Source organism: Protopterus annectens, chromosome 3.part1 (assembly GCF_019279795.1).
Source record: "Protopterus annectens isolate FY-2018-M chromosome 3.part1, PAN1.0, whole genome shotgun sequence".
In the NCBI taxonomy this organism is placed as follows: Eukaryota; Metazoa; Chordata; order Ceratodontiformes; family Protopteridae; genus Protopterus; species Protopterus annectens.
In genome coordinates, this window is record NC_056732.1 from 882,066,605 (window position 1) to 882,093,173 (window position 26,569).

Consider the following 26,569-nt stretch of genomic DNA (forward strand, 5'->3'; position numbering starts at 1 on the left):
TAGAAATGTGCTGGAAAAGTGCATTATGTTCATGTTTTAATCTTGCAGAAGACAAATAGTTCAAAATTCTGTTTTTCAGCACCAGGTTTATGGAAAATTTCCCATATTATCCCCCTCCACAAGGGAGGTCAGTCCACTGAACTCTCCAATTACTGCCCCATTGCCCTCCTCTCACCTCTGGCAAAAATCATGGAAAAATGCATTCACAGACAATTACCTGAATATCTAACAAAAAATAACTTACTAGCCAACTGTCAGCATGGTTTTAGACCTTCACATAGCACTACTACTGCCCTTCTTTCCTTCACAGATTGTATCAACAAAAAATGTAATCTAAACAAACTCTCTTCAGCCCTATTTATTGACCTGTCTAAAGCTTTTGACATGGTAAATCACCAAATTCTCATCAAAATACTAAAATCCCTGTCACTTGATACATCCTCCATAAAATGGTTCCAGTCCTACCTTGATAAAAGAAAACAGGCCGTACTTTGGCACAAATCCCTCTCTACTCACCTGCCCGTCAACCTGGGTGTCCCTCAAGGCTCCATCCTTGAACCTCTACTCTTTTCCATATTCATCAATGACCTTCACCTGGCCATCCCCCAAGCTACATGCATACAATATGCGGATGACTCTACACTGATATGCTCAGCCCCCTCTTCTCCAGAACTTCTCTATCTTACCCAACAAGTATTTAACACAGTTGAGCAATGGTTCACACATATATGCCTTCTCCTAAACCCCAAAAAGACTAAACTCCTCCTTTTCTCTCCTACTAAAAAGCCCCTCCCAATGGACTTCTCAGTAAACTCTACCAATAAAACTATTATATACCCTGAACCAACCACAAAACTATTAGGTGTCACCATTGACAATAATTTGAACTTTGACATCCACATTAACAACACTATAAAACAGTCAACAAAAAGCTAGGCTCGTTCTATAGGATAAAATCCTTTCTCCTACCTTCAGCTCGAACCACTATAGCACACACTCATCTAATATCCTCTCTTCTTTATGCCTCTCCTATTTTTACTAACCTATCTAAAAATAATATTAGCAAATTGGAAATGTCCTACAATAACATTGCTAGATTTGCTACAGGCAACCCTTTTAGAACCCATCACTGCCTTAATTTAAAGCAACTAGGATGGCTCGAACTTCAAAATCTAATTAAATTCCATCAACTAACTATAGCCCATAACACTCTTTACAAAACTTCCAAAACACCTATTCTTTCCACACTAATCACTCCCTATAAAAACCTGGAATCCTTAAGGTCTTCTCAGAAACTTCTAATACATACTGCTAAAACAAACAATAAGGCTGGTGACTCCCTTTTCTCTAACATAGTTGGAAAAGCCTGGAATCTCCTACCAAATGAACTCTCCACACTTCCCTCACTATCCTGCTTCAAAAATAATTTGAAATTGTTCCTCAAAACTCACTGGTTATGCCCCTGCTCCAAACCTGACTAGTCTATATGTGTCTCGAAATTTTCTTTTTTCTCTTATTACCCAGTCTACTCACACACAGCAACTCCTCCTTATCCAACTAATTTACTAAACTATCTCTAACATACCTTGATTGAATTTCCATTCCTTTGATATGCCTGTATTTCTGCGCTGTAAATATTACTGTGTTAACCTGTAATAGACACTGTTAATAGTTTTTATTTTGTCTAAAGTTTTATTAGTTGTGATTGTGTTAATTTCATTGTCCTACATAGGAGCTTATCTCCCCGGGCCTCTACTGAAAATGGACATGTATCCAGTTAGACTAGCCCGGTAAACAAATGTAAAATAAATAAAATAAATAATACAATTAGTTTTTTCTATATAGAATGAACTGCAGTCTTGACAGCCAGCCAGGTAAACAACATTCTTTGTTCTACAGTTTGCATACAAATCAAAACAATATTGTTTTCCCGATACAGGGTGTACATAAGATTCTGCCTCCTCAATATACTCACATGCTTTGCCATTTCTGCACTTTTGTGTACCTGCACATTGTGCACAGTTGTTCCTACTTTTTTCTGTCTCCCTTCATGACATAATAGATCTTTCAAACTTTTTTCAAATTTTTATTTCTTCTAAAACCAAAGACTGTCCCCCCCCACTACCTTACCTGTTTTTTTCTTCTGTCAGCAAAACATTCCAATTCTGTTTTAGTATATCGCATATTCCCCCTATGTTATTACTGTATGTTAACATTAGCCTTATATTATCCATTTGTGAGGCTTTGGACTGAACCGATGTTTCATCCTGTTGTCTATGGGAAAACCATGGCCTGAATCTATTACTTGTGCACTGCTTACTCTTAGTAATAGCATCTCTAGTCTCATTATATCCCCTTCGACAAAGGTTACTCTCTAGTTTGTTTATTTCTTGTTCAAAGTGTGTATCCTGCATACATATATGTGAAATTCTATCAACTTGCGCTTTTATTATACCATTGAATGTATATCTTGGATGCATGCTGTCATAAGATAGCATGCTGTTCTTCCAACAGTTTTTTATGAATAAGGGGTCATGTCCAAATCTCCATTCTCATCCCTCAGCAATTTGACATCTAAAAAGTCTAAAACTCTACTGGAATACTGCATAGTGAACCTAAGGAAAGTGGTCATAGATTCCAACTATTCAACACATTTTTCTAAATTTATGACCCCCCCATAACAAAAAAAGTCATCCACAAAATGCACATAGAATATTAACTTGTCCTCTCATAGATGTTGTCCTTCATATATAAATTCATTCTCCCAGTACGCCAAAACTAAATTTGCGTATGTGTTAGTGCAGGGGGTAGGTATATATACGTACATAAGTAATTGGCATGAACACTCAATTTGGCTAATGCTCTTTTACTTTACACCTGCACTTTCTTTCTTTGTGCTTATCAGTATACTGCAAATTAATAACCATGTGGTGCTTTCAATTAACTGGACTTTGCAAAATAAACCTCTTGGGCTTCTCTATGCTTTATAGCACTTTATGAAATACCTTTTCAAATTTCTTAATTCTTCATTGTGCTTTACAAAATAGCTTTTTAAATTTTTCGATGCTTTATTGTACTTTGCAAAATAACTTTTTAGCTTTCTTGATGCTTTACGAAACTCAGAGGAATAGCTTTTCAACTTATTTACTGCTTTGCATAGCTTAACGGAATACTTTCTCGGAACTTGTGATACTTTTATGAAATTTTCAAAAGGTAAAGGCAGGAATGCCAAAAACATTGGCTTTTGGAATTGGTAAAGGCAAAAATGCTAAAGTAGTTGTTTAGAAATGTATTTCTAAAGGCAGGCATAGAACAGTCATGCATTATCATTTATTAAAGTTGTTGCTCTAAAACATTCAAGAACTTTGCAATGCAACTGAGCAATTTACGAGCACTGTAATACTCTTGTAATATTTTGTAAGAACCACCTTTCTTTAATACAAGAAACTTGTTAAGCAATTGTACAATGCGAATAATCAGACATTGGTTGCCCAAATTCAATGTCTTTTGAGCTATGTGCACTTTTTAAATGAATAGATGCAATACACTGAAATGTTCCCAAAATGGCAGCTCTTTACAGTGCAAGAAGCACTCTGTAATGGTGGCACTTTGCAAACAGCCACACCCAGCACAAGAACTTTTCTTCATACATCCATGCTTCAATGGAATTACACAAGATATTTGCACTTTACACACTGTGAACTCTTTGAAATACGTGTGCAGTAATAAGCTCACACTTTAAGCACTTTTACACACTCGGAGATACTTTGAATGACTTTAGTTACTTTTTTGATACTAAAGTCGTAGTTATGCACAAACACAGCTCTTTGCCCAGAGTAGCAGTCGCGTTACTTTATTTTTATCTACTGTGCCCCTTTTCTTATTATTATTCTTAGTGCTCGTTTAAACCCTTTTCATTTTTATGACCAGTGTAGTTTCTTTGTGCTCATTTTACTCTAGACATGCCCAGTTATGCCATAAACACATTCTTTCTGCCTTAAGCATGCTTGTTTTGTACACTGACATTCTCATTTTATCTTTAACATGCTTGTTTTGTCTTTAACATGCTCATTTTGTACTTTAAACAAATTTGTTTCATCAAACACTTTTATCTTAAACATTTTCTTTAGTTAACAAACTTTTCTGAGCTTTCCGCTTGCCTGATGATGCAGTGTTGCCCTTGTAATATTAACCTTTTCTTGCCTCTTTGCATCAAGTATATAATTTGTGGTGCTTTTCATGACCTTTAATTCCTTCTGGTTATGTTTGCAGTGTTTTTTCTTGGTTTTACCTTTGCTGTCTCCTCTACATCTCATGACTCAAAATGTTTTTTTTTTTTTTTCCATCCTGGTTCTGTCAACATGGGCTTTCATGTTGCCACATGAACAAATAAGTCTTTGTGGGTTCTGTTCAAACAGCATTACTAAATACAAACACATTACTGTAAAGCTTATTTGACTATGACTAAGTAACTTATATGCAAACTAACTGCTGTGAGCATACATGCTTACACACTGGCTGCTTCTTCAAAATGGCACTAGGGATTTCACGTGTCTGGAATTTATATGTGCACGCACAGCCTTCCATGCTTCTTAAAGACATAGCGTACACATGCTACACTCTGATCTATAGTAAGCAAGTTGGTAAGATATTAATTTTGAAGTCAGGGTGAAAAAAAGAGTCACTATACAGGTTAGATGAAGGAATTGCGAGAGCAGTTAGAACAAGGTGAGTTAACGATAAGGTTGGTGTGAGGGACCCAGATGAAGAGCAGTTAAATGCAGCAGTAGGAGTGATCACAGAGAGAGTAAGAGAGAGGGGTGTTGTTTAGGGAGAAAGGTTAAAGCTTAGTTTTTTACAGTGACATGTTCAAGCATTTAGTAGGTAGGCAATGGTGCACAAATAGGGCCAGATTTCATATATTGCTCTTACAACCATAGAAAGTTGTTAAAATAATAGGATTTATGTTAACCTGCATTTTCTGAAGGATACAAAATCTGAAATACAAACATATGGCATTATTTTGTGACTTTAGTCCTCAGAGATTTGCCAGAAAGTCACAGCCACAAATTTTATGAGGAACAGTTGAAAAATATGAAGCAAAATATCTGAACATTCTGTGAAAATCTGGACAATTGAGAGCTATGTGCAGTGCATGTGAACAGGGCATAAGTTGCAAACAGTGTCACCACAACAGACAGTGAAGCTAGGCTGAGCAACCTCCTGAGACTAAGTACCCAGCACATAGGACCTTACCATCAGATAGCAGATGTGGCCTACTAAACAGTGTTCAACCTGCCACGATGGAGACAAGGCCATGGGTACAATGCCATGTATGTCAGAATGAAGAACACAGTAGTCCCAGACCTTCCTGTGTATGCAAAGACCTCTTCAAAGTTTTCAGTGAGTGTACACTGGAAGGAAAGAGCTTCATTGTACAATCCTGGTCTGGAAAGCATTGCATTAAATGTGAGACTTAGAGGCCTTTATATTAATTTGCCTACAGCTCACAACTATATAGTATAAACAGTTGCTGCAATTGTGGTGCTCATCGTGTCATTGATTTTTTCAGAAATATTGAGTTCATCACATTTCAGATATTTCTTTTGATCTACAGACGGAAGAGCTGATCTATGTATATCTGCTATGGTAAGTGTGCACAGACAAGTGGCAAGAGTGGAGAATGACTGGGTAATTGCATGAATCTTAATGGGAAGGGGCTTGGTCCATAGCTAACCGCTATGGAGGCCGGGGATCACATGAAGGATCATGCCAAATTACAGAAATGTGTTACATCAACTGAGGTAATGGTGGGCAGGCCATTGACAGGTGAAAGAAGGAACAACTGTAAGACCTTTTATTTTCTGAAGGAGATGATCTAAAGTAGCCTGCTTACAGTGAAGTGTGGAGGACAGGGATGGTTATCATAATTAATGAGAGAGGACAGGGGTCAGATTTAGGCAGCACTAACCTATCAAAGTTTTGACTGTGGGGCTGCTTGCGATGCACTCTGTCCCCTGATAGGTGGATCAGGTGGAAGGAACACACTGCAGAGCACAATAACTGCATTGTGGATCATACATATATGAAACAAAGTGAACTGAGTGAGTTGGGGAGGCACCTTAACTAGACATAGAGTAAGGGCGATTATGTAAAGTGCATAATTACTGCATTTTTTTGGAACAAATAAGTGTACTGTTCAAACAGGGTGCAGGTCATATTACAATCTGTCACCATGATGCATGATTGGACTGTTATGTTGAAATCTTGCGTGATAATGGAGGATGGTAGGCATGGCAAATTATGGTTGTACGACCACCAGATGGGTGCATGCCCAATACTGCTGATACTTTGCATATTTAGTGCCCAGTCAGTGGCCATTTTTGCAGACCAAAACATGAACCTCCAGAAGTTCTCCAGAGCAATGAGTAATGTGATACTGCAGGCACTGCACTGGAACAGTTGTCAGATCCTGGGCATAAACAAGAATGACCTCTGCTTTTGGGAATGTATGTGGTGTGATCTGATTGTGTATGTTAATGTAATATGTGGCCACAACAGAGGAGCCCAACAGTTCTGTCACAAGATCACCAATATTATGCAGCATGCCCACAGCAATGTCTTTTCACACCACAAGAAAAGATAGCCATGGATGTAGGGGTGGGGGTCTCTGCTCTTGCAGACCACCCTCAGCACCATGGGCGAGTTATTACTATTCTTGTCTCGGGAGAATGAAAGAACTCTGACACCTGGCAGATGTAGGAGCTGACTCTGTTGGTGATCCACCATATTGATATTGCTTTATGTCAAAAGCACATTTTAATGACATGTCTACGCCACGTGATGAGGGATGTTAAATTCAAGCATATCTTCTCTTCAGTTTCATCTGGAATGCAGAAATAAAGGCACACCAGGCAAGGTACATTTGCTTACATTCTTTGCATAGATGTTATCTGGACTATTGATGCATCACAGGAAAGTAGAATTGTCACATCTTGATACTGTTATAGTCAGATGTTTATTAGTATTAAGTTATGGAGTCCTCCACCATAAAACAGGACATGCCTGTTGCCAGTGTAATAAAAGAATCTGGTGATGATGGTGACCTTACAATAGTACAGTCTGAGAGCATAGTACCACTTTTAGCAGTGGTGACTGTGGAAGCACAGTACTATCATCTTCCAATGAACCAGCCTGTTGAACCCATCCCACCTCTCCAGAGTCTGTGGAAGGACAGGACCTGCCCAGCAACCCTGCCCAGGTAACACCCTCAGCCAAAGGTACCTCCACTAACTGCAGGGACAGTGGTTTTGAGTAGTGTGCCTTTGACCATCTATCCTACAGTTCCTGTTTGCTGCCTAAAATAGATCTCACAAAATGGTTACTCGGTGCATGTGCTGACAGATGGCATCATCACCATGTTTGAAGTGATAGGTGTAATGTATGACCTGTAGGATGATGTAACTGGGGATATCATTCAAATGACTGGTGTGTTTGACAGGTACATGGGTGCTCTCACTGCTGCCATAGGGCAATCAACCTCTACATGTTAGGGGTGTTACCAGTCCTGTGAATGTTAGTCCTCTGATTTCATAGTGGGCACACCCCATAAGGCAGTTAGTTCAAGGTTGCATAATGCTACCTCCTCTAAATGACCCATTGGTGGTGTGCCTGGTGCAGAAGTACATGGCAACACACATTCAAATGTAGATTAGTGGCATACCTCTCAACATCTAAGTGTAAGATATCTGGACAAATCCTAAAATAATGGCGGTGGATGTCCAAAAATAGGGACATATTTTAAATATTGCTCTTATAGACTTAGAAAGTTCCTAGAATAGCAAGATGTGTATTGGCTTCAATTTTTCTGAAGGATATGAAGTTTGAAACTCAAATGCATGCATTATTTAGGGATTTCAGTCCTTACTGATTTGCCAGAAAACCATGAATTTTATGATGAACAGACTGAAAATATGAGTCAAAAATCTTGACAGTTGAGACATATTACTAGTGGTGGTCAGACACATAGTATGGGCAGAAGGTCACAGTCTCATAGTTCACCTTCTTCTGGCAAGTGTTGATATAAGTTCCATTCTTTACAGGAGGTTCACCCAGTGCTGGAAACAGTCACAGTCAACACTGCCACCATCTCAGGTCTCAAAGCATCTGTCAGAAACACACATACATGTAGACATATGCAAGGACACAGCAAAGCCAAGTTTGCAGACGCTGTGTCACTAAAACTCGTCAGTAGGTACCCACTACCACCCCAGGAAGAAATACCTTCTTAATACACAATATGCCTATATTCCCCAATCTCCTGACCCTATCACATACCCCCTTCTACACCAGTGGTTCCTCTCACCACTGTGCCTGCTGTTGCTCGCTCTTTCTCTGTCACTCTCACTATCCCACTCTCCACCTGTGCATATGATGACAACTGTAGCTTGGCTGTATTGTTATTTTAGATGAGTTGGCAGTGTCTGATGCACAGTCTCTGCAGTAAATAAAGTACAATGCATCAGTTGGGTGTAGTATTGCATGAATTAATTTTAATCAATGTTGTTTCAATTCCACAGTGTATTGCACTACTTCTGCCTTGTAAGGTCTTCCCCTGTAGTGGTTCCTCTGATGGCTTCTCAGTACAGCATCATCTCTGCTTCTGGTTCCATTCCGTATCATTCTCTAATGTTAGTCCCTTGCTGTCATTGTCCCTGTACCTCCATTTCATGCAGAACTGCACCTATCTTTCTGCATATGTGTGGAGCACGCTGCAGTGTACCACTAAAGTATTTATTACCTTGGTATTAAGGCTTCCTCAAACCAAATACACACTAGATGATTTTCTAGGTCTGCAACAGTGCAATATTCTATCCCACCTCAGACATGGTCTGTGGTTATATATAACTGTCACAAGCCATAGCAGTAGGGCATATTTGTCATCATTAATAAGATGTCACTGTGGGAGGTCACCACACAATGTCATTGGCATGGGTCAGCCATCTGCCAGATGTGAGTTTCATGGTAAATGTCTGGATTATCCACAGACACTTTGTATTTAATTCCAAGTACATTGCAGCCCACTTGTCAGTTAATGGAGTGGAAACCCTCACAACAGATGTACCTTTGTCATTATGGAACCTGACAGAAACTTTATAGTGACGTGGCTACAATCAATTGCCCCGGAACCTCAGTGAAATAGGCTTTGGAAAATTCACATATTGTTTCTCCTATTCTCTGTGATCCCTGCTCTTCCAGTGCTTCAGCAAGACATCAAGGAACTGGTGAAGTATTTGTAAAGCAGATGCCTGTGATACCCCTAATGTGTCCCATATGGTTATTGGAAAGAAGCTGTAGCAAGGATTGCCAGGACTTCATATACTTCAAGTGTCCACTAGAATCAGTAGTCACAAATCAAAATTCACAAATTTCAGAGAACTGTCTAAGAAAATGATACATGTGTATGAGCTTTTGTATGGTGTCTTTGTCTTCAAAATAGCATTTGGTCATGTTCTTGTATTGGGCATGATGATATGTTCAAAGCAGTTGGAGTACTCTGCAAAATTAAGGGGAGCAACATGACCTATTGTGGACTCCAGATGCAAGATCAGCCTCTAACAAATATGATTTGGCTAATATGGCTACCACTTCTAGCATTTTAACATGGTGTCTCCTTCTGTTCACTAAAACATCATGATGTACCTACTCGTTTGTGGCCACAGCTGATTATGGAATATTTATGCAGGTGTGATTCTCTGTACTATGTTGTTTACCTTTATTTGCATTCACATTTGGGCTTAGGTTCATAGGTTCATAGGTTCATACTAGGCTATCTGCCCTAGGGCATTTATAAGCCTAGCCAGAATGTGTTTGGCTTTTGCCACCCATCTTAAATTTATTTTGCTATGCCCTTTTTCGAGGTTAGTATACTGTGCCTCTGTCTAACAGTGACACAGAAGTGATACCCGGGGTAAACCTATGACCTCCCATCCACTCATCAAGATTCCTCTTGAAGAGAGTCAATGAGGGACTGCCTAACCTGAAATGGGATTTTATTCCAGAGTGAAGAAAGCCTCTGGGTTATGAATCTGTCCCTCCAGCATGTCCTATTTATTTCAAGTGCTGAGGTTCAAGTCTCTCGAGCACGTAGCTCGATGGGATTTGGATTTTCTGAGGTGCAGCATGTCCATTAATTCCGGGATTGACATGGCTTTATACGTCAGGCACAGATCACCTCTGAACAGGCGGTATGCCACTGAGTAGAGCTGGAGTTTCTTTAACCGGGCAGCATATGACATCTGTTTGAGCCCTTTGATCCTCTTGGTGAGGTACTTTTGGGATCTTTCCAGTTGCTGCAGGTGTCTGGTAAGGTACATCCCAAAAGGGGCATTGTACTCAATTATGGGCCTGATGAGGGATGAGTAAAGAGGCACGATGACCTCCCCTGATCTAGATGTGAATCCCTTCATGATTAGGTGGGCTATATAAAATGTTTTTCTAACCACTTTGGCCACGTGGTTGTCAAATGAGAGACTGCTATCAACTTGGGTCCCCAGGTCCCTAATTACTTCTTCTGTACTTAATGGATTACCACCTATGTGGTAATTTGTGGGCAGTTTGTTTTGCCAAAGGGATGACTATACACTTTTTGGCATTTAGCTTGAGGCCATGGCTCTGGCACCAGTTGTCTGTTTCTATGAGGCCCTTTTGGAGGATGCTTGTGTCAGCTGGAGAGTCGATTATGGCGCCCAGTTTGCAGACATCTGCGAACTTGGTCAGCCACAGTCTTTCTGTGTTGGCCTGTACCTCCGAGAAATATATACCGAACAAGAGAGGTCCCAGGACTGAGCGTTATGGGACACCACTTGTAACTGGTTTGGAGTCTGACATGGCTCCAGCAATTCTAACCATGTGGGTTCAGTCCTTGAGTCAGTTTGCAATCCATCTAGTAACATAGGGATTTATATTTAAGCTGGTGAGCTTATCTATAATGCCTGAGTGGGGTATTGTATCGAAGGCTTTTGCGAGGTCCATTTAGGCTGTGTGGACCACCTTCCCCTCGTCAATGGCCTTGGTGACTGTTTCAAAGAAATCAAGCAGGTTTAAGAGGCAGGATCTGCCCTTAACAAAGCCGAACTGGGTAGGATCCAGTGTCCCCAATATCTTTATTTATGAGGTCCATGATGATCCTTTCCATAGCTTTGCAGACCAAGCTAGTCAGGCTTATGGGGCGATAGTTTCCAGGATCCATTGAGGCACCACCTTTATGGAGAGGGACCACTGTTGCTGTACGCCACTCTTTGGGCACATATCCTGTAGTAAGGCTGAGATTGAACAGTAGCTTTATTTTTGGGTTTAACTCTTCTTGGAGTTCATGTAGGACGCAGCCCGGGACACTGTCTGGTCCCATTGATGCTGTGTTTTTTGCTTTGGAGAGGGCGGCTCTTACCTGAGCATCTGAGATGTCAGGGGGGCAGCAGTCTGCAGGGATAGATATTTGCCCTTTTGGTGGGGAGGGGGGGGGAGTTTGCGCTGAACCTGTCAGCTAGGATGTTGGCAATGTCTGTGGGTTCAGTGTATTTTTTGTCATTTTGGAGTAATTCTGAGCATATCTGGGAATTACCCCCCAGGTTCCTAACATAACTAAAGAAAGCTTTGTGATTATCCTTAGTGCCATGTGCAATTTTTCTCTCGAAGCTGGCCTTAGACAATTTTATGAGTGCCCGTAGTTTTTTGCTAATACTGATCAGTGATGCCTTACCTTAATGTCAGTAACTACATATCATTATAAATTGATTAGAATATGATGTCTTAAGATTCATTAAGTATAACATAAGTATCTGCTTAGAAAGACATTCCAGGCAGACAGTTGTGTTTTTGCTGATAAAGCAGTTATCCTCATGAACAGTAAAAGCAGTCATGCAATGATTTTTCAGCATGTTTACCTTGAGTGGTTGCAGTGCATATTTTTTTCTGAAGAAGTCTTAAACTAAACAGTGTTTTTTTGGGGGCCATTATGTTACACATTGCACAATGGAATTGTTATAAAAATGCAATCTAACAAACAATAACATATGAATAAAACACCCTTCCAGCATTTTCTGCACATAAAATACAAATTCTTGAAAAAATTTTAATTATATTTCATATCTTGTTATTTAAAAATTCCTCACATTTTACTCTCCACACATGCCACATGCAAGAGAGAATTATCCTGTTTCAAATATTTGCATTATAGTTCGTAGTTCAACATGAAGCTATCAGTATGCAGACTATTACAAACCTAGCCAATAGCCATAGTTCAGAATCAAACCATGCACCTTTTATCTGTGATGTTACAATCTTGAATATTATGATAACACCCTACTGCATTATTTTGTCATTATATTTTTCATATAATATCATATTCAAATTAATTTCTTCCATTCCCGCCATCTGCCATAATTTCTGTCAACTTACAAAATCTTATTGTTTTACTACATTGTACGAAAAACTGCAACAGTGCTTCCTCAGCTCCAAATGAATGCTGCTTACCCTACTGTTGCTGATTGAATAAAAATCACCTGTTTCATCATTAACTAACAATGTAACTCATGTATTTCTGTATCTACACTGCAAAATTGTATAACTTTCCTCTGTAATCCATAAGCATCTAGGATTCATATCCATACACAATCTATATTATCAAATTATTTCTTTATGTCATGCAGTATCAGAGTTGAATGTTTTTCTCTTTTCTTCATACCATGCTCCAATTCTTTAAAATGCAGAGATGATGCAAGGCATTTAATGCATAATATGACAGTTAACAAATTATTTCTGTACAGTTTCCATACCTGTACTGAAGATGCCTAACTCTGAGATGAACATGTTTTACATATTAATGGATGCACTTATTAAATAATAGCAGCCCATTATGAAAGTGGAAAGTGTTCCATCTCATAAAGTTTAGACAGATGAAACAATTATGCTTTATATATCATATAAATTAATAGCTAACATACAATATATTGCATAAATAACCTGCAGTCATATGTAATGATTAGATGACACATATATAACAACTGCGGAGTGAGATTATATGCTGATAGGACTATATATTCTAGTGCCAAACAAATATTCCTTCCAAAATGTACTGGATTTCTTTGTATTACTAGCAATCTCTCTTTTGAGAAATAAGCACAGAAGTGAGAAATGTCATAACTAAATTACTGATTTATTTTCAGAATCCATTTTTTACCTCTAAATTTACCATAACATGCCGCTGCCTTTCTCCTTCCACTAAGTAGGATTTGATTTATTTTGATTTATCCCTTACTCTTTTATCAGGAAGTTTGATGATTGACGAGGAATAATGCCATCATTTTAGAAAGTTAATCATGAGAGAGCAGCAAATTACTTTTATGCCATCAAGGAACCGCTACAATCAGAATCTAAAAAAAGAAAGAAAAAACTTCATCTTGTTTTGATACTCTGTTCAGTAGTCCTTTACTCACAATACATGATTATTTTTTATTACCAAACAGCAAAATATGGGGCAGCTGTAATGATGTGCTTTGGTTTCTATCAGCTTTCTGCTTCTCAGAATACATTTTGAACATTCCACTCTTACAGCTTGTTCTGTTTAGTCACTTGGAATGGTAAGCCTTAGGGTTAATCTTTGCATTGAAGATCTCTAGAATAAGTGTCAGCAACTTACTCCAAGTAATGTAATGAATGCATTCCTATTTCTTAGCAAACAATGATATATGTATTTGCTTGTTCGTTTGCTTACTTGATTGATGGTGTGTATGTGTTTGTTTGCTTCCTTGTTTTTGATTATTTGAAAATGTTTAACTGGCTGAAGGGAATACTCCACTATTGTATCAACGTTTCCTCTCCAAAATGTGAAACACTACTTCTCAAAAGGTAGTACAAATTGGGAAAATGTGGAATACTTAACTGTTTCAACTACAAAGTTTATAGCATGGCTATTGAAACTGTTGCATCATACTTCCAAAACAGCTCTTTGTATAAATTTATATGATTCAAATCAAGATTTTTTTTTATCAGGTTTCATGCAGATATAAGGTGATATATTTCTCGAAGTAAATAGCACAGAAATGCCACTTAAAAAGTAACATTGCCCTACATTATTTATGTGAGTCAGTCATATGGATTATTATGTAGGGAGAAAATACAGTATCTAAGTTGATAAAGCAGTGTTTGGAGTGGTGATGTATTTCACTAGTAGTATCTGAACCTACCACACAAGATATATAATGCATTATCTTCTGTAATTATCTAAAAAAAAAAATAATAATAATAATAATAATAATAATAATAACAATAATAACACAAGTAAGTTACATGAGAATATCACAAAAGCTCAACTGAGTAATATAATAATAATACTAATAACTGTTAGGTACTGTTAGTAGTAATTCTTTCTGAAAAATATCAGCCCTTAAATGCTGGCATTCCTGCACTATACTTTTTAAGTTATGCTACCCTTAAATTTGCCATTATCCTGATTTGCGTATGTAAACATAGTATAGTCATCTATGACCAGAAACTCCCCAGGATTCAAGAAGCTCGGCATGGCATGCAGGAATAGTGCAAGAGCTGCTGCAGGCGATATGCCTGCCGTGAGATCCAGGAATAAGCTCCTGGGATGTGAACAAGCACTCCTGCACTATTCTTGCACAGACATAGCCCCAGTATGCTAATTACCTCATTTGCTTGTAAAAAACATGCAAATAAGGTGAATTAGCAATCCAGAAAGCAGGCATGTGTCCATGCAGAAATAGTGTAGACTGCAGAAATGTATTCAGCCAGTAGCTGTATACATTTCTGCAAAATACAAAATGGAGGCATGACAGCTCATACAAATGCATGTATTAGAAGGGTTAGGCAAGCCAAAAGCCAAATATATGGCCATAGGCATGAAAATTAATTTCAAAATTATAAAAATTAACTTTTTTTTTGTTGGCCGATTTTGGCCGTTTAAGTGCAGGGCAGTAGTGCGCAAACGGGATCAGCCTGAAAATAATAAAAAATGCTGGAAGTAAGATTTTAAACCAAAATTATAATTTTGCTATAATAGTCAATGGCATGCATAACACAACAAGACCATGGGATAGTTGTTGCTAACGGGGAAGGCTGAGTGTCAGTTTTATAACCATGAATTAGCAGTCAATCCTATGCAAATGAGGGCAATGATCCTGAATCACAGATTTCCTCTCAGTGCTAGCTTGCACCCAACTGTGTAGGTGCAGTAATATCATGGTGTAAGCCTAAGAGCTAGATGAGTTCATAAGGGGGTGTGTCATGCATGCTGTAAGCTTATTGGAGCTCTGTGGCCCGTGTTTGCCCTTAGCTAAGCACAGCTAAGGAAGGGGGTGTGTCCGAATCTGCCTAGCCATATTTACATCATCTAAATGGGTGTGCGTACCACACACTGAGTTTTAAACAAAAAAATAAATAAATAAACCAGGAAATAGCAGCTCAATTCATATCTGAGCACTGGGTTTGTGCGGCGTGCCTTGGGGCTTAAACAGGAAGGCAATGGGAAGGGAAAACAGCACTAGGAAGGTAATCAAGGAGAACTAGCATAGCTGGCAGGTGAAATGTATCAGAATCAGCCAATTACACAGGCAGCAGTCCAGTCCAGCACACTACTATAAACTATGCCAACACCTTTCCCTCTGTTTTTCCCACAAACTCTACACCAACAGTGCACACAAACGGGAAAATTTTACCTAACAAAAGCAAGAAATTGATAGGGTCTGCTTTTGCTCTCATATATCAATATGTGGAAGAGGCTGAGGGTGGTGAGTATGAGAATGCTGATGACCAACCCACAGTGAGGAGAAGGAGAAGAGTGTACAGACCCAGGGTAACCTAACAGGGGCAACATGAGCTGGAGATAGTGGAGCACTATAGGGTGGACAGGGACATCCTACAGCAAATTGTTAAGCTGTGCCGGCCATGCCTCACACACAGAACCAACAGAGGGGAACCCATCCCAGTGGATACCAAGTTATGTGTAGGCTTAAGAATACTAGCCACAGGTACTTTCCAAAGGCCAATTGGGGATATCAAGGGGATCTCACAGGCATCAGCATCGAGGGTACTCCACCAGTGGATGCCATGTCAGCACATGCCGGTGAGAACATATATTTTCTCAACACCCATGAGGTGTTGGCCAGCAATACGCACCTCTTCCACCAAATAGCAGAATACCTTGAGGTAGTGGGTGCTATAGACTGCATGCACATACACATCAAACACCACCTGGTAAGTAGGGTAGGGTCTACATTACCGCAAGGGCTTCCCTTCTGTCAACTGCCAGGTCGTGTGTGATGCCCAGGGCATTGTAATGAATTTGTGTACTGTCAGTCCTGGAAGCTATCATGACTCCCACATCTTGCATATGATGCAGCTGTACCAGAGATTTGCCAATGGGACATCCCATATGTCCAACTAGTGGGGGATGCTTGTTACACACTGGAGCCGTGGGTGATGAGACCCATCAGAAATGAGCACACACCTGAACAAGAACTCCATAATGAGGCAAATGCACAAGCCAGAATCATAATATAGCATGTGTTTGGGATGCTCAATTCAGGGTTCCGGTGCCTGGACATATCTGGTGGTGCCTTGCGGTACTCTCCAGCTACATGTACCCAAATTGTCATTGTAAGTGTTATGCTACACAATATGATCCTGTGGAAACAGCTGCAGCAGGGACAGCATGGGGCAGGGACACACAGCCCCCCACCATTGCCAAGGCCAGCACAGGCACATAGCAACTCAGAGGAGGAACAACCTGATCCTGCCCTGTAGGCAAAAAGAGGCATGCCCAGTATGCCCTGGCTTTGGCAAAGAGGCAACGCATAGCACATACACTGATACAGTAGGATCCCAGGGAATGACACCTCTTCTGACTCACACATAAAGTAAAAGGGATGCCAAACATGACACTACCTGTGCTTAACCATGTATAGGGAGTGTACTATGTGCATCCAGCATAGTCAGCCCTCCAGCACCATCCTCAATACTGGCACAGCCACAAGGTAAGTCACTCTCACTATCAATTGCTGAATGCAGTAGTATGTTCTGCTACTTGTATCTATGGTATGGATGTCAGAATGCAAGGGAATTGGGTGGCTGAATGGGATGGCAGCAGATAGTAGACACCTTTATGGGCAGCATGAAATCCATCCCTCATTAGACCCATTATAGAATACAATGCCCCATTTGGTATGTACCTCTCAAGACATCTGCAACAACTGGAAAGGCCTCAGAAATACCTCACTAAAAGAATCACAGGCCTAAAGCAGATGCCCTATGCTGACTGCCTTAAAACACTCCAGCTATACTCTGTCGCATATCGTCTACTCAGAGGCAATCTCTGCTTAACATACAAGGCCATGTCAAACCCAGAGCTGTTGGACATGCTACACTTAAAGAAATCCCAATCCCTCAGAGCTACACGCTCCAGGGATCTAAACCTTGTCATCACAATAAACAAAACATGTTGGAGGGATAGGTTCCTGACCCAGAGACTCCCCAGACTCTGGAATAGATTGCCCATACATGTCAAGCAGAGTGCCTCTTTGGACCTCTTCAAGAGGAATCTTGACGATTGGATGGGAGAAAGGAAATTCACCCCAGGGATCACGTCAATCGCCCTGCTAGACAGGGGTCCAGGAAAGTAAATAATGTGGGAAGAAATATTCAGGGAATTGTTATGGCTAGGCTTGTATAGGCCCTAGGGTTGATAGCCTAGTACTAACCTATGAACCTATGAACCTATGAACCTATGAACCATAACAAATACTGGTGTCAATATAGTAGGCAGTACTAGACAAAGTGACAAATCCCACTGCAGGACATGTGGTTAGCTAAATGTGTGTCCATAGGACATAGACATGCATGTCAGTGAAGCTCATATACCCAACAACAGTCTCAGCCAGCAGGACACATGTAGATGACCACAAAGAAAGGCTGAGCTAAGGCCTCTAATTGATGGCAATGGAGAACAGCCCCCCTTCGGACCTACACAGACAGACTACAACAGGTCAGGCAGTGGGATGTTAGTTCTGAAGGGTAAGATGTCTGAAACTGAAATGTAGGGCAATAAAACTTAAGACCTGTACTACACTGATATGCCTCTAGTCTGAATGATAGGTCAGAATATAGAATGAAATGGAAGCCAACAGAGTACCTGAAATTCCAGTACAGTCATAGCAAATGTTTACAGTTGTCAGGTGTCACCCCTCCCCCCAAAATCCTATGTAGAAATGTAGTAACACGCATGTGTGGGTATAATAACAGTGGAGAACAGATTACCTGAACTGGCCAAATTAGCAGGCTAGATTGTTGCACATGTACAATATGCAGGGCTCTGTGTGTTAGGTTGTTGTGTGTTGTATATTGTGTGAAAGTGGTCTGCATGTAGGCATGGAAGGTTGTGTCCCTGTGGCCAATGGCCAGTACTATTGATGACAGAGCCAAACAACTGCATTGTCAAACACAATGCATCCCAACAAGACCCAATCCAGCAGTAATCCATACTAATTGTTTGGATGTAATATCTGTCACCATCTGAAAGATGGACATGGCATGAATGTCGGCCCAGATATACACGCAGTACACAAGTTGGAAGTACCCTACACAAAGAGCGTATAAAATGTTACTGTCAAATGGACACACCTTTGGAATTGTACATACAGGTTAGCAACTCATTAGTTGTCTGTGTAGTATGGAATACTGATGTAGTCTGGCCAAACACTGACAGACCACAAAAGGCACAATTATGAAGTACTAAGAAACTGCTTATGTCCCTGCACAAGCCAGCATAAGGTAAATGCCCCACATATATATGTGAGTCAGCTGCAAGTAGATTCGATAGCACACATGCAGTCAGCTTACCCCACCACCAGCCACAGGTTCCTCACAGATCATATCCCTGCTGTTGGGAATGAGTATAATATGACCCCATTTCTGCATGGGAATACCCACAGAATGCAACATGCTGAAGAGGTGTCCTATGCAGGTGTGTCCCTAGCTGTAAGCAGCACCCTGCCAGCATCCACAACAATGGATTAATAAGGACAGAAACTATTGCCATTAACACCTTGTACACCTACCTTGTCACCCCAGGGGAATACAGTGGCTTGCAGCCTGGGACTGTGGGAGTGACAGAATGCATTGGCCTGCTACAAATGGCCTGCATCACTATCAAATGTCCTACAGTCCTCTGTCAAAGGCCTGTGTCTCACCTGTACTGCTGTTTTTAATTTCTTCAAGTCTTTTGGGTGTCTAATACCATGATGGGAATGGACCCCATTCCTAAGTCAAAGTATGATTAAAGTTCATGAAATTAGTATTGTTTTACTCTTTGATGTTAGCCAAAAGTGCTCTTCGCAGCACCCGCAATGTGCCCAGTAATGACTCCTTCTGCAATTCGTATGGTGTTACATGAATTGGTAACATATCTAAATATGATTGTAAATTTTTTTTATAAGACCAGTTGCTCCTACTACTATTGGAACTGTTTGGGTATCTTTCTTCCACATGGCTCTCTGCCTGCATATCAAGGTATTTTATGACTTTGTGTCTCCTGTACGCAAGATACTGTAGTCACTAGGTCTGGCAATTTCAATGATCAGTGCTAATTTTGTCTTCTTTTCTTGGACCACTATATCTACTTTTCTAGCATCTATCTTTTGGACTGTTGGTATTGGGTGATCCCATGTGATGTAAACTTCATTATTTTCTATGATTCTCTGTGGCTCATGTTTACAGTGTTTTTTCAGCCACTTTGATACCATAATGTTTGCACAATCTCCAGTGTAACAATCTCACCATATTATTATGCCTTTCAGTATACAGTCCCTCTGCCATTAGAGAGTCACAACCAGCAATAACGTGTGTGACTGTTTCCAGTTCGGTTCCACAAAACCTACATATGTCTGATTCTCCCACATGTTCAATGGACTTAGTAAACCAACATGTATGTAGCCCACTGTCTTGGGCTGCCAATGGTAATCTTTCATTTCTTGATGTAAACTCACCTCTCCTTAACCATTCCTGCATTCGTTCTTAATCAACACGAGGCTCTTCCAGAGGTTTTCTATACTTAAAACTATATTTATGTTTTTTCCACATTTCTTGCCTTCTCATCTGGTCCTTCACCTTATATTCTTTCTTTTGTTTTTTAGCACATTCAGTTGCTGCCTGGTTTTTATCCACTTCTGGTTTGATTTCCATTCCTGCTTGATGTTGATATGCTTCTGCTAAAATAAGCAGAGATGTCATCTTAGATTTATTCTCCTCATGTTTCAAAACTTTCACCACATTTGGATCTTGTGAGGTGAGTAGATATGTGTGGAGTCCCATGGTTGCAGATAAATACACGTAATCAATTTCAAGGAGGCCCATCCCTCCTTCAGAACGGGGAATATATAATCTTGGTATACACTGATTTTTATAAATCATTTGGTGAGCATGAATCATCCTTCCTGTTTTAATATCCGGTATATCCAACACTTTTTCGGGCCAGTCAGTCACTCCAAAACTATAAGTTAGGACAGGAAGACCAAATTGATTTATAGCTTGGATCTTGTTCCTAGGTATCAATGCTGTTTTCAGGATTAATTTAAGTCTTCTAAAGTACTCCATACTAAGCTTTATTCACATTTGTTCATATTTAATTGCTGATCCTTCATCAGTTCCCAAGTATTTATGCACCCCCTCTTGCTCAATTATTTTATATCACATTCTTGTCCCAAACTGATGTTTTCCTGGTGCTGAAATTTTCCTTTTTTAAAAGTTGCTTTTTTCACATTTATCAAGACCAAATGACATTCCAATATCATCTGAAAAAGTTTCAGTTCCTCATCTGGTGAGCTATACAATTTTAAATCATCGACAAAGAGAAGATGAGAAGTCAATAGACTTTGTTGTTTTCTATAAGCCAAGTTATAGCCATGGCCTAAGCTGTTAAGTAAACAGCTTAATGGGTTAATGGCAAGGCAGAATAGCAAGAGTGACAGAGAGTCACCCTGGAATATCCCCCTTTGAATTTTTATCCCTGGGATAATAATCTGTCCTTTATCATGACATAATTGCAAAGTGGTCTGCCACTTTTTCATGGTTACTGTAATGTAGTCAATCAGTGTAGGGTGTATCTTATACTTATTTAAGCACTCTTTTATCCATGAATGTGGGATACTATCAAATGCTTTCTTGTAGACAATCTATGCCATACTTAGGTTCTTCCCCTTCTTACAATTCTCCACTATGACTTTGTTTAACAACAAATCGTCCTGTGTTCCATATGACTTTCTTTCATTGCCTTTTGTTCTACTGCCATAATTGAGTTTTCTTCTAAATGACTATAAACTTTGTCTGTGTCAATTCCCGTGTATATTTTGTATTCCGTCGGAAGACAAGTTACTGGTCTATAATTTTTAGGGTAGCTTGCAGATTCACTCTTAAGTAAGAGCATTGTTTTTCCTGTTGTTAACCAGCAGTGCGGTGTATGTTCGGGGTGCACATATAAATAGTTCTTACTCATGGCTAAATCCTTGTGCAAAAAAGTTAATACTTTAAGCCAAAAGTTAGGTACTGCATCTGGGCCTGGGGATTTTCCATTTAGAGACTTTTCTCAACTTTGTTTCAATCTCTCTGGCTGTTATTTCATCCCATTTCATATCCTGTACCTTTAAACTTCTTATTCTTTCCTTTACTTCTTCTATCCATTTAGCATCTTTGTTATGTTCCACAAGATCTTCATAGATACTTCTCCAAAATGTAACTACTCACTCTTTTTTTGACGGTCTATCAATTCCTTTTACCTTATTTCCCAGTTCTCTATAAAACCTTTTTGAGTCATCGGTAAATTGTTTATTTTATGCTTTTCCCTTATATTTATTTTTGTATCTTCTAAGTCTTTCCGCCTGTTTTGAAATTTTTAGTTTGTTATCTCCAATAGTGCATAACAGATCCTGGTCTGTTCTAATACTGCGCATTGCTTTTATCACATCTATCTTTCTTAATATTTTTGTTGATCTGTTCCCTCTTCTATAATCTTCTAGCAATGATACTTCTTATCTTAACTGCTTTATAGTTTTCTCTGTTCGATATTTCCATGATGGTATTAGCTTTCGCCCCCTCTTTTCCCTCCGTACCCTATGTTCCTGTGGTAGAACTTTATCAGTTATTAATTTAGCACACAGTAATATATTCCAATGCCAATGTATGTTATCTCATGGAGTCCCAAATAATGACATAACACAGTCCACAGAACACAAATGCAAGGCCATGTCGACAAATCCCAGTAGCATGCCCACCATGTCATACTGCATGAACTGTGGACCAACCCCTAAATACTGCTGGGATGAAGTGATAACTATAGAGATACTTATCAGATATCACTTGCATAGTGTTAGGAAGAGGATAGAATAACAGAAGGGGGGGTAGAAAAATGGATGCCATTGAGTGTGTGAAGTCTGAAACTCTAATGTGTGCCCATACTATCCCTGCCTGCAAACACAGGAATGGGTGGCTACAAAACTGCTCGTAAACCACAATGTGAAGGAGTAATGACCAGATATATGAGCCCTGCCTCTGAGTAACCTGTGTGAATCTGTACAGCTGAGAGGTATGGCCACAGCAGGGTATGGCCATTCTGTCATGTCGATAGATGTCCAAGCATGGGATCCTCAGCCACCACAGTACCAAGGTGCTGGACCATTTACACAGACCCATCAGCAAGTCTCAGGAGCTCCCCCTCCAGAATGCCATGATTGTGCAAGAATATGTAGGCTGCAGACCACAATACTGGACACAGCTTCATTCATTCCCTAGAAATTACTGCAAGCACATACGTATATCTGTCAGTAGTTTATGACATAAAACATCACAGTGTAAAACAGTACATATGTCTGAATATCTCTGCTAACACCAAAACCATGTAGCAGAAGCAGCACAGACACAATTAGTTACAGTATCCCACTATCCTTTGCCCATTGTGAATTCATATTGTCAACCTATCTACAGATATCCTGGAGAAACAGGTTGCTAGCTGTAGGTGTAGAACATAAATGCCTGCACTGGAGTGCAACCTACCAGGAATGGATTCACACATTCAATACAGAGGGACATATTGGGCATGCTCCCACACTTACAGAAATGAATCCCATGTCTGACAACAAAATACAGAAGAGTCATACTGGGCATGCTCCCACACTTAGAGAAATGTAGCTCATGCCTGGCAACAACAGTGGACTATACATATCTGTCAGTCGCAGATGTCTGTGCACACACTCTACATTGCACACCAGTCAAGCTTTGCATACACAACGGATAGGAATACACACATATATCCAAGGACAACACACTAGAAAAGGTCAAACATACACAGACAGCGATGTGGGGAGAGAGAGAGAGAGAGAGAGAGACAGTGACAAAGAGCTTCCCATCATAATGCCTGTCCCACCCAACACATATCCAATTGGCCAAAATCACATGATGTGCCAATGTCTATCACTGTAGACATTTGCTTCTGGCAGCCTTCAGCACTATAGTGTCTGTGGTGCTTGTGATAACTGTGCAACATGACAGTACAAGTCATTATTTATCTAGCAGTCATATACACAGTCCTGTCAAATGTAAAATTGTGTGTGACTGAGTGCTGTGTGTGTGTTTCCAGAGGAATGGTTTATGGCCCATTCACACACACTGCACTCCCCATTGCCCCAGTTTAGCTTGCCTGCTGATGTCAGTCACCTTGAAATACGCCTTTGGATAAGGGTCATCCCTATCATGCAATAACTGCTTTCTTCTATAGTGTGATGTATTAGTTAGGTAGGAGATCTAATCCCAGACATGGCAACTGTGAATCTGTGTTCATGTTTGTGTTTGTGTGTGTAAAGATCAATGATTTTAAGGCCATTCATAGACACTACACCTCCCATTGCCCTACATTAGCAAGGCTGCTTATGTCATTCACCTTGAAATACACCTTTTGATAGAGGCTACCCTTATAAGCTCTGTGGCACATGCTATAACTGCTTAATGCTATAGTGTTATGTACTAGTTAGTTAAGAGTTCTAATCCTAGACAAGGCAACTATGAACCTATGTGTGTGTGTTTGTAAGGATCAAAGGTTTTGACGCCATTCACAGTCACTACACCACCCATTGCAAGCTCTGTAGCCTTTGCAATAGCTGTGTTATGCGATAGCGTGATGTACTAGTTAGGTAGGAGTTCTAATCCCAGGCATGACAACTGTGAAACTGTGTGTGTGTGTGTGTGTGTGTGTGTGTGTGTGTGTGTGTGTGTGTGTGTGTGTGTGTGTGTGTGTGTGTGTGTGTGTGTATAGAGATCAATGATTTTGAGGCCATTCATGGACACTACACCTCCTATTGCCCTACTTTAACAAGGCTGCTGATGTCATTCACCTTGAAATACACCTTTGGAGAATGGCTAGCCCTGTAAGCTCCGTGGCGTGTGGTATAACTGTGTAACGCTATAGCGTCATGTACTAGTTAGTTAGGATTTGTAATTTCAGACATGGCAACTGTGGAACTCTGTGTGTGTATAGATAATAATGCTTTTGAGGCCATTCACATATACTACACTTCCATTGCCCTACGTTAGCAAGCCTGCTGATGTCATCTACCTTGAAATATACTTTTGGAGAAGGACTAGCCCTATAAGCTCCGTGGTGCATGCCATAAATGTGGAACAATGTAGTAGCCATAGCTACACAGCTATGGGTTTTAATCTCATCTGCTAGTATTTACAAGGGCTGGTGATGTTCCTCACCTTAGAAGTAGCTTGGGACAACATCCATCCAATAAGATCTGTGGCGCATGCGATACATGCGGTACACTGTAGCAATAATACATAGCTAGGAAGGGGTTTTGAATCTCTGTACTTGCAAATGTGTGTGTGTCTGTCAAGAGTATACTGTGTGGAGGTTGCTGTGAATGTGTAATTACAGAATTCATTGTGGGGTGGGTTTTGCTAATTTATTATATTGAGGACCTACTATATGTCACAATGTCCACCTTATGAGGACACGAGATGTCAAACAGTAGAGAGGCTTGTGTAGACAATCCATAGCCCTACATGTAACATTATGGATCGAGGAACAATATAGGCAACCCTTGTATTACCCAGAGAACACTCTCCACCCATGTCTCATACACAAACACACTTGGCTAGGCAACAACCACTATATTAGTAGTTCCCTGCATATTGCCCACAGATAGTAGCCATGGTGTGATTGCAATGGGCTACATGCCTGTTGACCACAACACTGCCACTGACATCAGAATGTACTATGATGTGTAACATCTACTGACTGAGTGTATGTTATCCAGCAAGTGAAAGGACATGGCACCCTGTTCCATCCCTACAATAGGCAAATAATTGTTTACAGTGGTCCTTTGCTATATTCCCCACTGGACACCTACAACAACTGTAGAGTCTGCAAATGTAACCCATAAAGGGAATATCATGCCTTATACACATGCCCTGTATGGACAGATGCCACTAACTCCACTGAATACCTGTATCACGCTGCCAATGTAGGTAAAGGCACAACCTCAGTTCCAGAGCCAGGTCTCACCACATGAGGTCAGGAATGCCACATCAGATGATAACAATCTGTCCACACAACATGCCCCAGAGACCCCAGGTACACTTCCACACATCACAGAACATGAATGTGATATATGTGCACAATCCAGACACTGTCCTTGTTATGAAATATATATCACATACATAGCAGGCATTGCACAGCACTGCCACCCACAATAGTAACCCAGATAGTAACCTATGTGGGCCAATCCAGAGACTACACCACTGAGCCACACTGGAGACAATTGTCATGTGGCCAGATGCCAAGGTATTCCCTTTGCCTAGCCTTGTGCAGCCTTCTGGCACAGTCAACTACTACACACCTGTGAAGAAATGAACCCATGCATGTCAGTGCTGGCAAGTGTGTGTGTGTGTGTGTGTGTGTGTGTGTGTGTGTGTGTGTGTGTGTGTGTGTGTGTGTGTGTGGAGATTAATGATTTTGAAGCCAGTCACACTCTCTACACCTCCCATTGTCCTACTGTAGCACGCCTTCTGATGTCAGTCACCTTGAAATAACCCTTTGGCCATATATCCGCCTGATAAGCTATGTAGCACATGTGATAACTGTGTAATACTGTAGTATAGCAAACTAGTTAGTTAGTAGTTCTAATCCTGACCCTGTCAACTGTGATAATTTGTGTGATTCCCTAAGAGAGTATGGTTGCGTCTTCCTTGTCACCTGCTTGTGTGGACAGTCACATGTACTACACTTCACTTATCCCTCCTGTATCACTGTTGCTGATGTCACTCACCTTCAAAGATACCTTTGGGCAGCTCTCCAACATGTAATCCCTGTGGCACATGCAATAGCTGCATAACATTGTAATAGCAATACATAGTCAGGTAGGGGTTTGAAACTCAGTACTGGTGCGTGTTTGTGTGTGTTATGTATGTGTGTTGAGGTGATTGTGTAATGACAGGATCCATT